The sequence below is a fragment of the Haliaeetus leucocephalus genome, unplaced genomic scaffold (assembly GCF_000737465.1).
Source record: "Haliaeetus leucocephalus isolate CR32 unplaced genomic scaffold, Haliaeetus_leucocephalus-4.0 Scaffold146, whole genome shotgun sequence".
Lineage (NCBI taxonomy): Eukaryota > Metazoa > Chordata > Aves > Accipitriformes > Accipitridae > Haliaeetus > Haliaeetus leucocephalus.
In genome coordinates this window covers 38966-54869 of record NW_010972582.1, presented here as the reverse complement: position 1 = coordinate 54869, position 15904 = coordinate 38966, and the positions used below count along the sequence as shown (strand labels likewise).

The window sequence follows — 15904 nt, the reverse complement described above, 5'->3', positions numbered from 1 at the left end:
AGAAAAAGAGAGGCAACTCCGCAATGAACACCCCCCCCCAAAGCTCACTGACCGATTCCAGAGAACCCCGGGAATGGGAACTGCGCATGTCAAGACCATCGACTAACACTATAAAAGAAGGCAGAATGAGTTCTTAGTGTGCACCCTCCGGAACTGGTTCTCTACGCTGGCTGGACCAACGCTGGACCCAGGACTGGTGAAACCCTTCTCTTCTCTTCTCTCTCTCTTTTTTCTCTCATTCTCTCTCTCTCTCTTTTCCTTCTCTCTTTTCCACAGTCCCTACACCTCATCCTTTTAAACATAAACCGTTGACCAAGTCTGAGACTAGGAGTGGATCTAGCCGCCCCTGGGCTCCTCTTTGAGAAGGAGTCCAGAAAGCAAGGGGGTCTGCTCTGAACCTTGTGACTCAATGGGAGGGCTCTCCTTCTGATACATTTCATGTTCCTTTTTCCATTTCTTTTTCTACACCTCCCTTCTCTTCTCAAACAGCGGCTTAATGACATGTTGCAAGGTTCATATTGATAAGTTCACTTGTACTTGGGCAAGGTTAGCTAGGTTGAATAAATGTTGATTGTTGTTTGAACTCCCCTGGAGTCGTTTCACCTTAATTCTGACAAAGGAAATCCACGAACCTGAGTTGCTCCAACTTTAGGACGCGACACAGAATGATGAAAAAGTGTACTTACTTGCCTTATCAATGCAAAGAGCAAGTATGAATGACAGCCGACACTCACTGAAAGTCTTAATACTAGTGAATGCTCTCACTGAACTGAAGCAGAAATGAGATCTTAAAGAAATAGTAGTTTTCAAATAACATTTTTCAGATCTAGGATGCAGAGTAACAAGACACATGTCTGGCAATCCCTCCTGGCTAGAAAGACAGCAAGGGTGGTTTTTTTTTTTGCTTTCTTTTCTTTCCAAGAATATATTTTCCACCTATTGAGAGCAGAACATTCACAATTGCTGCTGTACAGGCATAGCGCCCAGCTTTGACATGCAATGTCATAAAGGCCTAGAGAGTCTCCCCTTATTTTACCAGACCAGCAACAGAATAGCACTACAGAGTTCAGAACTTGTTTCTTAGAACAGCTCAGATCTGCACACTGTTCCAGAGATGACGACTCTTGATTTGGAGAAAGTTAGATAAATCTAACAGTTGATGAGAATCTGATAACGCAAGAGAGAAAGAATCCAGAAAAAAAGCAGCACTTGCACTTGACAGCAGAGAAGTCAGAGCTCTGCCTGCAGTAATGACTTAAAACACTGCCAGGGAACGCTTTGAGAAGGCACCAGACCTCAACCACCCACCCTGGGAGCTTGGTGCCACAGGCCCTGGCACAGGTTTTGATTAAGGATAACTAGCTTTCTCCCAAACAACTCCCAGACCCAGCCGGAGACCTGGCACAGATCAGGGACTGCTCCCAGCAGGCAGTTTGGATGTGGCCACCCTGCTTTGCAGGATAAGAGTTTAACAGCATGGACATGGGCTGTTCCACTGCCAGCTGCAAAGCAGCCCCAGGCACATCAATTCAGCAGTACAGACACAGCTTCAGCCTGGCAGTGCTGGGGCCAAACAGTCAAACTAACAGATCCCACCGTGCTCTGCAAGAGGTGTGTTCCCGAGTTAAATGCTTATTTCACACACTGCTTGTTTTTTTGGCTTAGAATCTCCTCTGTGACGTGCAGGTTTTGTATTGGGATAGTTTTTTCCAAAACCTTTTCACTCAGCCTGTGAGTACTCTGGGTGGCAGAGTACATCGTCTGAAAGGGACGGGATTTAGCAATATGTTATCAAGCAGAATTAATACAAAGGTTTACCTGCGAACAGGTAATGCTTGAGTCCTTCAATTGCAAAATTCAGACTCCTTTCTCCTAACCAAATACTCTGATACGTGAATGACTTCACCTTCATACTTCAGTAAAAGAGCTGAAAGGAACCTCACCTGCAGCAAGTTCTCCACACCTGCTAGTGAGGTAAGCAACAGCGAGAGATTGGTGGGTTAATCCTTACTATCTTCCTCCTTACTATTGTACAGCAATGCCTCAACTTACTTCTAATTAAAAAAAATCCACTATTTTCTTTTTTCTATTTTCCCTCTCTTTCCTTGTGTATCTAGTTTTCTGTCTCATCCATATGCAATAGTTATGAGTAGTTTAGATAAAAGTTACTGTCTAAAACTGTGCTGTACTGAATACAACAAAAAAAAGTATTTTACTTCCTTAAGCAAGATACAAAGGTGTCTTCTATTTGCAAATTTTCAACTCCACTTAGTAAGTGTTCAGAAACACTATTTCCATGTTTCCCCATTTCTTACAAAACAGCTTAATATCTATTTATCTGGAATCAGACAATATATAGTCAGGAGAAGAACCTGTAATTGTCAATATTGACCTTCCACTTTAATCTTTCCATTTTAATTGTTTTGCTATTCTCTACTGGACTGAAACATTTTTAAGCATCCCTTTATATTTTTCCATGCAAGTAAGTTGAATATAAATGACGAGAGAAATTAATCTTTACCACTGGAAAAAACATACACTTAAGATAATTAAAACATCCTAGTTTTGAAACATCTCAGAGACAGAAAATTAAATTTTAAGAAACAAAGCAAAACAAAACATTTTCATCTTACAATTACAGCCTTTCCAGAAAATCAAGAGCTATCAATATAGTAAAACCAGCAGCAAGGACCAGACAGCAGCAAACGGGCATGGGCCATGTCTAAACTGACACATGGTCTGCTCCGATCCTGCAGGTTCTTGGGCTGCGTTTCTAGTAGAACCCACACTACAATTTAAATGAGACCTTTCCCAGGAAACATGCAGGAATGCAATGATACTGGCAGAGATGGCTTTTTTCACAGTTAGTTCTCCAGGGTTCAAATGGCATCCCAGATCATCACGGGTTTCCCACCAGAAACAAGAAAGTGGTCTGCATTATTTTTAAAGTGGGGTGTGGAATATATATATATATTGTTAACAGATCATTTCTCACCTGGAAAATAAAACTAAACCCTTTACAACAACACACACAGGTGGATCGTTAGCCATACCGGGAAGCCTTCCATTACTGGCAGACTGGATCCATACAGATGGAAGGTGTCAGGGCTGGAAAGACAGCATCCATCACCTCAGTCCAAGGTCTGCTGGTCCAACCATATTTACCAATTATCAAAACAGTCTTCTAGTGCAGATGTCTACAGAGGCCAAGACAGGCCTCGCCCACATCCAAAACATCAGACGTTAAAAAGATGGTTGTTTAAAGTTTGGAGACAGCAATATGCCATTATTCATGTCCCAGGACATCTAATCACAGGATAATGTCTTTCCAAAATTTAGAAAAGACAAACAACATAATATTCTTGCCCAGGATTCCCTTGCATATTTTCATTGCACGGCTTCCTAGTTCTTTCTTGGCAGGTACACTTACAACTTGGCCAGGTGTTTTTCAGTATGCCTAAAGATTTTATAAGGATTTGTCCTATTGCAAGTCATTGAGACTTGGGCTTCTAAGTCATCCTCCTCATTACACCTTTTCAGCAATCCCAACACAGACACCTTTCCACCACCCAAAATCCTTCCATAATGAAGCTTCCTGAGTCCTAAAAGATTTCTGGATCATCCTCTATTCAACTAAAATACTGCTCTACACAAAACCTTGAAGAACAAAGGCATCTTACTCTATGTATTGCCATTTTTCCAGCCCTGGGGTTTAATGCATCAGCAGGAAACAAAACTTTAAAACAGCTCCATTGTAAAATACAAATATTTAATTGTTTGTAGCATAGGTTATTCTTATCAAGGAAAACAAAGGCAATCCCAGGCAAACTGCCATCAGTGTTTCTAAAAACAAAGGTCTACCACAACTATTTTCCTCTTTCCAGTCAAGTTTGGAAAACTAGTCTCCTGCTGAGGAGACACATCTGCTGGCAGACAGGCACTCTGCAAAAATCAGATTCACCAATAAAATAAAATTTTAAAAAAAGAAAGAAAAAAAACAGGAAAAAATCAGAGTTCATAGTATTCACAAAGCAACTTTCACTTGCTTCTTGACTGATAGGATGATGATGTTTTTCTTAACAATGTAACTCCTTTCAGTTATAGTGATGGTACTGAATTGCCCATGAACCAGAATGACATTGCTAGCTCTGCCTATGAAATTTCTTTTCACTAGTCAATCAGCAGCAGAACTAGTGAAAAAAAAACCCGACAGCTATACAAGATCTCATCTTTGTAAACCACTAAAGACATAATATATGTTTGTTATTTGATTAAAACTCTTCACATCATGGATCTCTTAAATAAATTCTTACAATGACTCACTGTAATGGATGTTAAAGAGCTTGCTAGCATGCTTCACTGCAAACAATCAACTGAATTTAAAAATTCAAGAGACCCAGAAAGCAACAGAATATCATGATTAGCTGTACACCTTAAAATTAGTTCTAAGCATTACATCAAATTTAAACTACTGTAAATGAAGTACATACACAGAACAAGTCATTCCAACATGAACCAGAATATCCTTAATTTTAGAGCAACTTGCTTGCACCACAGCCTAAAGCTGACCTACCCTTTCCACAAGGTGCTATTCTTATAAGCCATAGTTCCTGTAACTGTAGCAAACTATAGCTTTTTGGCCTAAAATATCATGGTGGATGGCTGACACACACCATATTGGTCTTGGAAGGGACAAAAAAAAGAGAAGGAAATTCAGTTTAAATGTTTCACCCATGTCCAGAAATGAAAGTAGGAATAAATACAGTTTTATACTATATTTATTTTCATTTTTAAAAAAAACTTTGTACTCTTAATAGCATCGTGCAATACCAATGTACTTTGCAAGAGCATCTAAAATGTGGCATTATTAACAATAAAGTTTTTCTTTTGGTGAAAAAAACATGCACATTGGGCTATTACTGTATGCTTCCAAAAATATAATCACTTTAAAACTCAATAGAGCCCTTATGAAAACAATAAAATAAATAAAATACAACTTTGAAAAACAGAGTTTTGTGTCTACATACCAAGGCTCCACCTCCTCTGGGCATACTCTACTGGGGGTTAGCATGGCTGATCAGAATTTTGTAATGACTCTTCTCAGCTGCCAGGTTAGTCAAATGAAACCAGACCAGAAAGCTACTGTGATAATTATCTCCCTTCCTGATACCATAGTAGCAAGCAAAGGTGTCCTTTTATGTCACGTATGCCACAATATATGACATCTGACATCAGATCTGCGGCTAAAGAACCAGCTGGTTATCCAACTACCATCACACAATGTTGATTTGAAATATTAACAATCATCCAACTGGTAGACTTTTAGAAATTAAGGGAGGCCACCATTAGCAAACACAAGCCATGCTCATGGAAAGACTCAGCCTGGTGTCCTCATTGCTCCACTGATGACCTGGTCACAGCACTTCCCAACCCCCTTCCAGCCCCACATCATTAGAAGCCTACAGGTGAAAACCAGGGAGTTGCACGCCTCAGTGCAGAGTCCAAGACGCAGCCTAGACACAATCATTGATGGAGGTACTACGAGTATTTCATTGGGCCAAGAACACTTGCTGGAAAATTTACATTACTGATCTAGATTACAAGATGAGAACTCGGGAAGAAAGACTGCAATGGGGAAAAATAAAGAATAAAATACTATACAGTATGTCTAAAATACACATCTATTAAGGAGTACAGGAAGAAGAAAGTATTTAAGCTGATAAATGTGCCAGAAAAAAGCCTGAACATAAGTGAACGAAGCAAAGTTATCATGTTGGACCATTTAATCACAAGACTATGAGAAAAAGGTTTTGAAGAACTCCAAGAACTTTCAAATGCAGGAAAAAATGGACTTTTACCATGCCAGTATCTGTTGAAAAATGTAGAGTTATACGCTGGCAATCTATAAAGTTCCTAGAATGTGATTAGGATATTTTTTTAATTTTTTAAATATCGTCAAGGCTAGTGCAGGATGGTTATCTTAGGCTGGTTCTCCATCACAGGTTTGACCCATCTACAAATCCAATTGTTAAAAGCAATTTGAGTAAAAATCATCACAAAATGAGAGATCAGCACTCTAAAAAAGGAAGCGTGGAAGAGGAATACATGATATCTCTTTGCAGAGAGATCAGATATATTTCTCCAATAGAGAAAAACAAAAATGGGCTTCAGAAAAGCAAACTTCAGCACTATTGGGGAACCAGATATGCCAGTACAATACTTTGAGGGAAAACAGAGTGTTGTAGGTGCCCTCTTCCCTGCTACAGTATCAAAGTGTAGCCATGCGAAACACTGCAAACTATTGGGGTAGCTGCTGCGTTTCACTACCTGGGTAGCAAACTACCCCAATCCAAATCAAAACTAGAAAGCACATTATGAAAATATTATGGCTAAACCAGGTAGAAACCGTGGTAAAGTTTTTGAATTAAAAAGCATTCTCAAAATCTGCAGCAGTGCGTTAACAAATCTCAATATGTATTTTAATAAATAATTTAACAAGAATTGAATCTGTGAAAATTCTAGTTTATATCAGAAAATTCAATAGTCTACCTGTTTCTAGTACAGGAACAAGACTTCTCAATTTAAGTATTTGCTGCCATCATGTGTACACTTCAAAAACTGCAATCTTATGAAGGGTACTTTTCATTTATCAAGTCAGAAATCAGCTATCAGACTACACGCGAGGGCATTACAGACTTCAGTTAGAAGGTGATGAAGTTTCAAAGGTTGCTAATGTAATATGAATTCTTCCCTCAATACAGATTGCATATACATCAAACAGCTTACAAACTCAATTCAATTACAAAGACCACAAGTTTCCGCTATGCAATCATAAAAAGCAAGAAACTGATTATGAGATAAATGGTACTTGGTGGTCCTCAGAAAATAAACCAATTGCTCTGGTTCATTCCATGTACATATCAATACTGCCAACACAATTCAATACCTTCAGTCATGGCATCTCCAAAGAAACGATGCTGATGGTGATTCAAGTTCAAACCTTTCCACCAGGCTGCTTCTGGTTCAGATTCAGAAAAAGAAAAGGAAAAAAAAGAATATTCCAGTGACCTAATGATCTGTTAATTTCCTCTAAATTATGGAACAGAATAGTTCAGGAAGAAGAAAAAAAATAGTATAAAATAGCATAAAACTAGTGTATCGATTTTACATCATTCAGGAATTCCCATGGAGCAAGGGAATATGCACCTACATTTTAAGATCAGTTGCTAGCCAGTCTTGAAAGATGTGTGCAAGGTCAATTCAGAAAGTATTCTACAGATTTGGCTAGTTACTGCAGGGGAAAAGTGCATCATGCTCTCTTTTGCCTCAGTCTGCTCTGTCTCTCACTAATATTCCTGAAACAACAAAAAAGGACCATATTAACAGGATCCAAGCTCCCCACATATCACTAAGCCTAAAAACCAACACCCAGTAACTCTACTTCTAATATCACTTCTAACTTATTTTTAGTATAATGAACATTTCATTAGAAATATCTCATTAACATTACTTCTGGAAATGACCTTTAAAAACCTATAAATTCAAACATTTTATCAGACACTATGATTAAATATGTTTTGCAAATCATATCCTTCAAAAAATGCAATTTGAAATCAGCAGCTTTGAGACACAGAAATAAAAGTATTTCAGCAGAAATTTTCTGCTCATTGTATTTCCAGGAGCAAGCTGCATAAACAGCAGTATATCAATTAGAAGATGTATGGTTATAGATAGTCAGCTTCAGTGTTAAAACAGCCAAAGCTCTTGGCATTATGAAAGACAGCTAAAACAACATGAAGATTGATAAAGATGCTACTAAATACAAGATTATGAAATCAAAATCTGAGGTTCAGCTTCCTGCAAAAAAAGGTTTCGATTAGCTAACTTTAATATAAGTGAACTGTATAAAAAAAGCCTTCATCCCTCAATAGGTCCAAACACATCAGCGTGTCCTAAGTACAGCTCTATATTCTGATGTGATACACACATCTGGGGCTTTAAAAATCCTCCAATTTGTATAACGCTACTTGTGCGGACACCTCACATTATGCTGAAAGAAATAAAAAACAATTCTGAAACAATTATTCAGATGTGCTCCAGATTCCATTTTAACTCGCAGAAAATACCAATTTTGTGTCTACACAGGACAGAAAAGCACATCTATACAGTATGCGCAATTACAGCACTCATAATATTATTGCAGTAATTACAAAATATGGTACTTGACAGCACTTGTGGAAAGTTGGCAGTGTTTATAGTGTTGACAGTGGAAATGCACTGAAAACATAGTAAAACCTACCATGCTTACAAAACACTACAAGCTGACAATATTCACACAAGTACCAAACAAATGCTAGAAGGAAGGTGTCAATAAAATATAATCCTTATAAATTTGCAATTCCAATTCATACTGTTTGTCTGTCTGACCCACAACATTGTCTTAAAATACAACAAAGTTCAAAAGATTTGTGGATTAGTTACCTCGATATTATCTTCATCTGAAAACCTAACCTTCTCTAAAGGTTCTCTAAATTCTACTGTAAAATACTTTAAATAATAAAAATAGGCAGTGCTGGAACATCAGGACGAGGGCAAAGCAATCAGAATACCTATCTCCTCCTTTTTTTTTTTTTTTTTAAGTCTAAGAGGAAACAACAAATCTAACAAGACTCATACTTGCACACATACAACTTAAAGACAACTTTTTAAGGCATAGATTTTCTTTCTGTAACCTGTCCCAAGTTAAACTTTTTGAAATGGCTGTCAAGGAACACTGAAAAAGCAGTATCAGGCTAATTTGCAGCAAATAAGATAAACTGTTAGATTCAAAGAGTACTCAGGGATCTGAATGCGCACTGCCAAAATAATGGATCCCTGATCATTACAGCTCTAACTCAAAAAACTCTAGAGGCCCTGAGAATTACGCACTATTATGTATATAATTTATACATAATAAAGGCTTTCGATTTCCTAAGTTTCAAACAGATACACAAGTATTACAGTGTGTTAGCTAGCATGGTTATGCATATGCTGTCTCACGGCTTGGACAGAATTTTATACCACCACTAGATGGAAACCTGAATTACCTTTGAAACTGACAATTCTGTAAACGCTCCATTGCTGGTTCTGCTTCTACTGTGTCTGACCATTCCTATTTCTTTATTTAGGGATCTAATCACACACTGGCTCACAAACCTGTACTCATTTGGAAAGTCCATGAGCAGGCATCCACAAAACTTCTACAGTGTCTTTGAATCTGAGAGCATTAACATAAATATGCCCTGCTCATTTCCCAAGCCAGTGCTACTCAATGCAAGGAATAAACTGTTAACGTATATTAGAGATTTACCCCACTTCTACAGCAATTTAAACTTCTCAATCTAAGTTATAACTAATAAAAATTGCTGTACTCTGCCAAGAAATTTCAGTTGAGGTCTAATTAATGCCATACTTGAAATATCAAAGGCATGGTATATACTTTACAAACACATGCAATGATCAAATCATCTGAAATTTATAAACCTATTTGCACACCAAGTATTTATACAAAGTTCCCTCACTTCAATGGCATTTACCATGCAATGTATTATAACCTGAGGTGACCAGCACATGCACGTGACTGACATTACTGTCTGATGTGACCCCAATGAGTCAGATATTATTTCCCGCTGTGTCAAAACAGTTGTGAATAAAATCTTCAACTAGCAGACATGCACAGTTATCAGGACAGCCATCTGACTAGCTACATGCAATCATAGATACAATAATGTAGAGATAATTGGCATAGTAACTGGACAGAAGCATTGAGAGTACTGATGCCACAGCTTATGGAATTCTGAATTTGGAAAATACAGTAAAGGTCTAAAACAAAACCTCACATTTGCCTTTAAGTCTTATTTTCCATCAACCCCAGACCACACCATTTTTGAAATACGAAAAAAACACAGCGTGTTTACACATAACAAAGTTAAACAAAAGAAGTTAATCAAATGCTTTCTCACACCAATATGTACACAGGAAAAAAACAAGAACAAGAAATCACTGGCTTAGCAGTGAGCAGGTGAATCTGAAAGAGAACGATGCTGGTCTCCAAATGAGAAATGCCCCTTCCCATGATGGGCATGCACCACGCACAAGCCAGCGGGTACCCACCAGGTTCCCCCAGGTCTCTCTGCATAAGTAAGCTCCCAGACCGCCTGGATTCTCTGTGGAAGAGGAGCGGACACCAGGTCCTGCTTCTAAACCCAAATTTGAAGGAGCACTGAAAGGATGGAAGTGATGCCATAATATGAAAAGGATGTTACTACCGTGAAATTTTGCTATAGGGATCCATGGTCAACCTTTATTTTTTTGGCCAAAGGGACAATTGCACATGAATGCTGGTTCAGGAAACTCACCAAATCATGGGTGCACCAAGGCACAATTGCCATCTTACACAGCAGACTTCAAATCTTACAGCAAAGCAGGCCACCAGGAACGCCAGGTCAGAGCAGTAGGCTGATTTCCTGCAGCTGGTCATACGCAAAACCCACATGCTCTTCAATTTATGAGCCACAACTCTGCGGCTCCCAGAAAAGTGAGAAATTCTTTCCTGCCTTTTGAGAAATATCAAAGAAAATAGAGGAAATTGTCTCCAATTTAGTTCTTACAAATTAATACCCAGTGAACACCCTAAGTGGGGGCTAAATACATAAGTCTCAGTAGGAATTTACTCTTAATAAGAAGGTTTTCATCCAGAGAGCCATAAAAATCACTAAAAGCAAATTCCAATGTATCCGGTAATGTTACAATGAAATACTACTCTTAAATCCTATTTCACAACTTTTATTAAAGTCATAAAATGGCAAAAACCTTAAAGTCATATTTCACTTCCAAAGAAATGTATTTTTTTGTCAGGCAAAGAAAAGATCACTTATATAATGTACTTCACTGAAACTGAGAGCAGAATACAGAAAGTCAGCAGCAGTTTCAGACTTATGCAACCTATATATTTGCTGAAAGACAGTACAAAGGGCAACCCAGATGTCCCATTCCCATCCCAGTCTGACTCCAGTACTGACCACAGCTTCCTTTTCCACCCGTCCCAACTTTCTTTGGCTATCTGCTCTTCAAATTCTCCTTTAACATCTCAATGTATTTTTGAGTGCCAGAAGTTTAAAAATAAATCAAGAAGGGAGGAAAGATCATACTAACCCAAGAATTAAGAAGCAAAAAATTCTCTGAGTGTACCCACTCACAAGCAGAAAAAGATGTATCAGGACAACTAAGTCCTGGGAAATATCATGAGACCATCCCACAACCATCCCAGCAAACTAAATACTGCAAGTGACATGGGCAGCTGAAAACAAATTTGATAAATGATAATTATTTGTATCATATCAAGTATCAGACTGATTTAAAAAAATAGCCATTCTTGAGAGGCTACGTGACCAGGTTCCCCAGACAGAAAGAGATACAGTTCTGCCTTAATTTTACCAATACAATGCCTAGATTTGTTATCAGGAATGAAAAAAAGTCACCTTTCTTCTGAGTATACAACAGCAGATGCCAGCTCCCAAATCAGTCTCAGTTCATCTGAAAGCTTATAAAAAGGCTTTCAGAGTCAAGAGCAGCCAAAGCATTTCAAAGGCAATTTACTCAATCTATTAGATGTGAGAAAGTGTCATGTAATTCTGCGGAATTATTCTGCTTATCTCAAGATAGTTCAGACCTTCCCATTTACAGGGTCAGGCTTTTTAAACAAGCTAAGTACGAAATGGTCATTTTCAAAATTAAAGGAAGAATTAACTTAAATGATGTAAAACAAATGATTACTGAAATTACTTAGTTGAATATTCTACATTATATCATTTGTAACCTGGAATAAAGCAATCAATATTATCTTAATATTACCTATTCTTAAGTAGGCATTCTCATCAGCCACCATATGATATAGAAGACTGTTGAACTAATTCACTTGTCATATCTGTCAACATTAATTCAATAGCATTCCAAGGTAATAATCACTATCAATCTAATTATATCAGCCATCTCCTGTAAATGAGTACCAATTATTTTAATTAAAATATTAAATATTTAGAAAATAGAAAGGAACATTTATTAATAATTTATATACTTAATTTGAATCTACCTGAACAACCATAATTCCTGAACAACAAAGCTTGCTTTCTTTGTATCCTCCTTTACTACTTTCCAGGGAGTTTTAAGACGCAAACTATCAATCCAGCACCAATGACAGGAAAACCACAAAATTTACATTGTTTTACTTTTATATAAATGTACACATACTTGCAGACTACTTCTATTGGTCTTATTCACTTAAGAACTCTTCTAAGAATATTCAAAGGATAGTTGCCCTATTTTGTAAACCCAAAGAGGTCAGTTTAGGTTTCCCATAAAATTACATTAGCCATCTACACAGTTGGGTTCTAACACTAAACCCCCGAATTCTTGTGCATGGCAAACAAGGGGATTCCTTTTCATCTCCCTTAGGTGAAAACAATACGAAACATTCACATACTAAGACAATATCATTTGGGAGCCTTTTTACCTCTTTTTTCCCCCATTTCTTTTAAAAGTTAATTTTAGAAATCTCCCTTTAATTTTCCAGCTGTGCTTTTGTGGATTATAAGGATATTCAAAATGCCTGTACCCCTGTTTGAGAATTAGGCTGAGTATTCAGGTCCTGCATTGAGATTTGGGTTCTTCCCAAAAGCCACAGAACAGAACCTAATGTTAAAGAATGACGGCAATATTAGAAGCTATGGTTGCTTGAATGCCCTGTAAAATTAAGCTTCCTTTAATAGTTCTTTTTAATGCTTTTAACAGCAAAATCCTACAGGTTTTTCACCATGTTTCACAAGAAATAAAGGGTATTTGTTCAGCTTTTCTCTGACAAACAATCAATGTGCCCAGTTCCCTTGAATCAGCATGATTTAAATACCAAGGGGGGGAAAAAGTCATTTGGTACAACCATAAAGCAATTAAAATGCCAGGCCAGTTAACTAAACAATTAGCAAATACAAATTAAATTGGAGGACAAGAAACCATACCACAAACACAGACTATGAACTAGTATATTCAAGCACACACAGAAGGTCTGACTATCCAAAAAAATCTTAACAGTTTTAACAAAAGTCAAGTAGTTTCATGTTAAAATAAGTCATCCTTGGAAATTTTCATTCAAAAAGCATATGGGGTAGCTTATTAAGATTACACTTCATATTGAAGTTCTTATTCCAAGTCAAGAAACATCAATGCAATCATCATATCCATAATCTTTGCCCTCTGGTGAATATACATTAAGATATACTATTTTAATATAAAATTATGAATACTATTTTTCTGTACCATGAGACATACCACTCTGTACCAGACACCCTGCATGCAACAGAAGACATGAGGAAAGGACTTTTCCAGATGGAAGTTGAATACCGTCAACTACTAAAGTGCATACAGCAAGGTATACACGTACATTAATGAGCAAGCAAACTGGGAAGAAAAGTGCTTGACACGTGCAACATGTCAAAATACTGTTAACAGAGCTGTAACTTTGCATTTTTCCCCCCAAAATGGCTAAAACCTAATAGGGAATATGAACATCATTTTGTATTAATGTTGTAGTGATTTGTTTGAAGGGGCTTTTTGTTTGCTTCGTTTGGTTTTGTTTTGTTAATGTGGTGGGTTGACCCTGGAGGCAAGAAGTATAGTTACGGTTCATGCATGTGAGGTAGCACATCACAGCTTCGCGCATTGCCAACTGTGTGGTTCATACGCCCTTCAAGAACTGGGGGCTTCGCAGGTACACTGGTGTGTTCTGCAAGAACCATTCTAGACCCTCCAGCCTATTTCTGATTAAAAGAGTGTCCTGCTGCCCAGAAAGGGTGGAAAGAGGACTCCAAAATGAATTAGAGCATCTTTCTCTGTTACCTAATCCAAGTTGTCTACAGTCCACCTTCCGCAGTTACCAAGTCTTCAAGGGACTGGGAACCACAGCATAGTGTAAGATGCAGAGTGAGTCCCACAGGCCAAAAATGTCAGAGTCTGATTTAAATTCCACCCTTGAAACAGATTATCATTTGAGGCAAAAAAAATCCCTGAACAAAACAAAAATCAAAGATGAGAAGACCCACATTAACTATGTGCTAATATCTCCCAGCATCTTGTTAGAAGACAGACATACTTGCAAAGTTCTTTATATGCTCACACTCAAAACGGTTACTAGTTTCCTTTCCTTGAGCATATCATAGCTAATAGCACTAAATGTCAGGTTTCAAAATTCAACTTCTGTTCCTTGTAGTCTAATTTTTTTCCCAGTTTTCCCTATAATCTACTTTTAAAACATTTTAAAACCAAGAAACATTTTCACTATCTGTTTACTTCACAGAAATGGCTAAACATATTTAAGTGTAAACATTTTCTTCCTTTTCTAAAACTACTTGAAGGAAGATTTTAGCACTGAAAATAGCAACTTGTCTTTTTAGTTCATGTTAAAATTGGAAGCAGCGATGCAGAAACATCTTGGCAATATCAAGCAAATGGCAACTGAGAATTACAACAGTATCAGGCATTTGAGAGGTAGATACAAACTTTCCCAATTTCAGGATCTATCAGTTGGCAAGAGGCAATTAAAATACACTTATCCCTTTCGTCTGAAGGGAATACCAGACAGTGTTCTCCCTCCTGGCTCCTGATGCCCTAGCACAAGGATAACAGAGCTGCTTTACCCCCAAGATTTCAGCCACAGTGGGTAGAAGGGAAGGGTCAGATCTCCCCCCCTTACCCTTCTGCTGATAGGCAGGGAAAGACTGGACGCTACCTATGCTAACCAGCTTCCAGGGCAGAGCAGAATACAATTTTCTTCCACAGAAAGGAAAATAGTTTTGAGATTCAAAAATACTATCAAACCAGTAGTTCAACGAGCATGAAAATTAACGGGAAGCTTGTCTGTAGATGTCTCTTGCAGTTGTTTTCATGCTTTAATTGAAGTTTTTCCTCTGTGACGTGTCTGTAACATTTGCCTGCCGTGTGGATTTTGGGGGGTCTGTTAATATGCTAGCACCTGCTGGAGTTCAGGCACGTGGGGAAAGCACCTCAAGAGTCTCCCTCCTCTGCTGCTCCTGAAACTTGTTACATCCGAATCACTTGTGATCCACCTGCTTTTCTGTCGCTGGTGAAACCAGCCACCGAGCTCGGGGCGGGGGGGAGCAGAGAAGCAATGTTCACCTAAGACTTGTTTCCTTAGGAAACACCCTGAAAAACTTGTCGCTCAAAAACTAAATACAAGTTCATGGGGAAGCTATTTACACCTATGTATTTAGCTTATTGTAATTATACAATTAGCTACATAGGTAGTTAAATCTATATATGCACATTTATGTAACGTATTATTATAAATTATACAGATCATTTCGTGTACATATTTTATACGTCTCTATAGCTAATTATGTAATTGTTGTCATTCTGTCACATACACTTGTGCGTGCATAGCTATTACAATCGCGCATAGATGAGGCGAGGAAACGAGACCCGTAAGAGACCGCCTGCCCAGAGACGCCGAGTCCCAGGGGATTTTGTAACCCCGCAGCGAGCTGCCCTGCAGGGGAGCGTGCCGGGGGAACCCACGCCGAGCACACGAACCCGCAGACACCGGCCCCTCGGCGGCAGCGCGCGGCGAAGGCGCGTTTTCCACGCGTTTTCCACCCCCTGTCCGTGACACGCGTCCTCCAACAACGCCGGGCCCGGCGAGCTGCTGCTGGGGCTGCAGCCACCGCTAACAGCGGGGCTGTTAGGCAGAGAGGGCGAGCGAGGCTCCGGCCGCCGCCTGAAGGGCGCCTTGCGAGAGGCCGGTGTCCCCCCCCGTACCGGGGCGGGCGCCTGGGCCTCGCCCGCTGCCGGCCGGGGG

The 15904-nt window shown here is 38.7% G+C and overlaps 1 protein-coding gene across 1 annotated transcript in view; it reads right to left on the bottom strand.

Annotated features, from left to right (window-relative positions):
• The window catches only part of ACN9 (ACN9 homolog (S. cerevisiae)), a 34864-nt gene that overhangs the window by 18634 nt on the left and 326 nt on the right, over positions 1 to 15904 (bottom strand). The gene's annotated exons all lie outside the window — the stretch shown is intronic.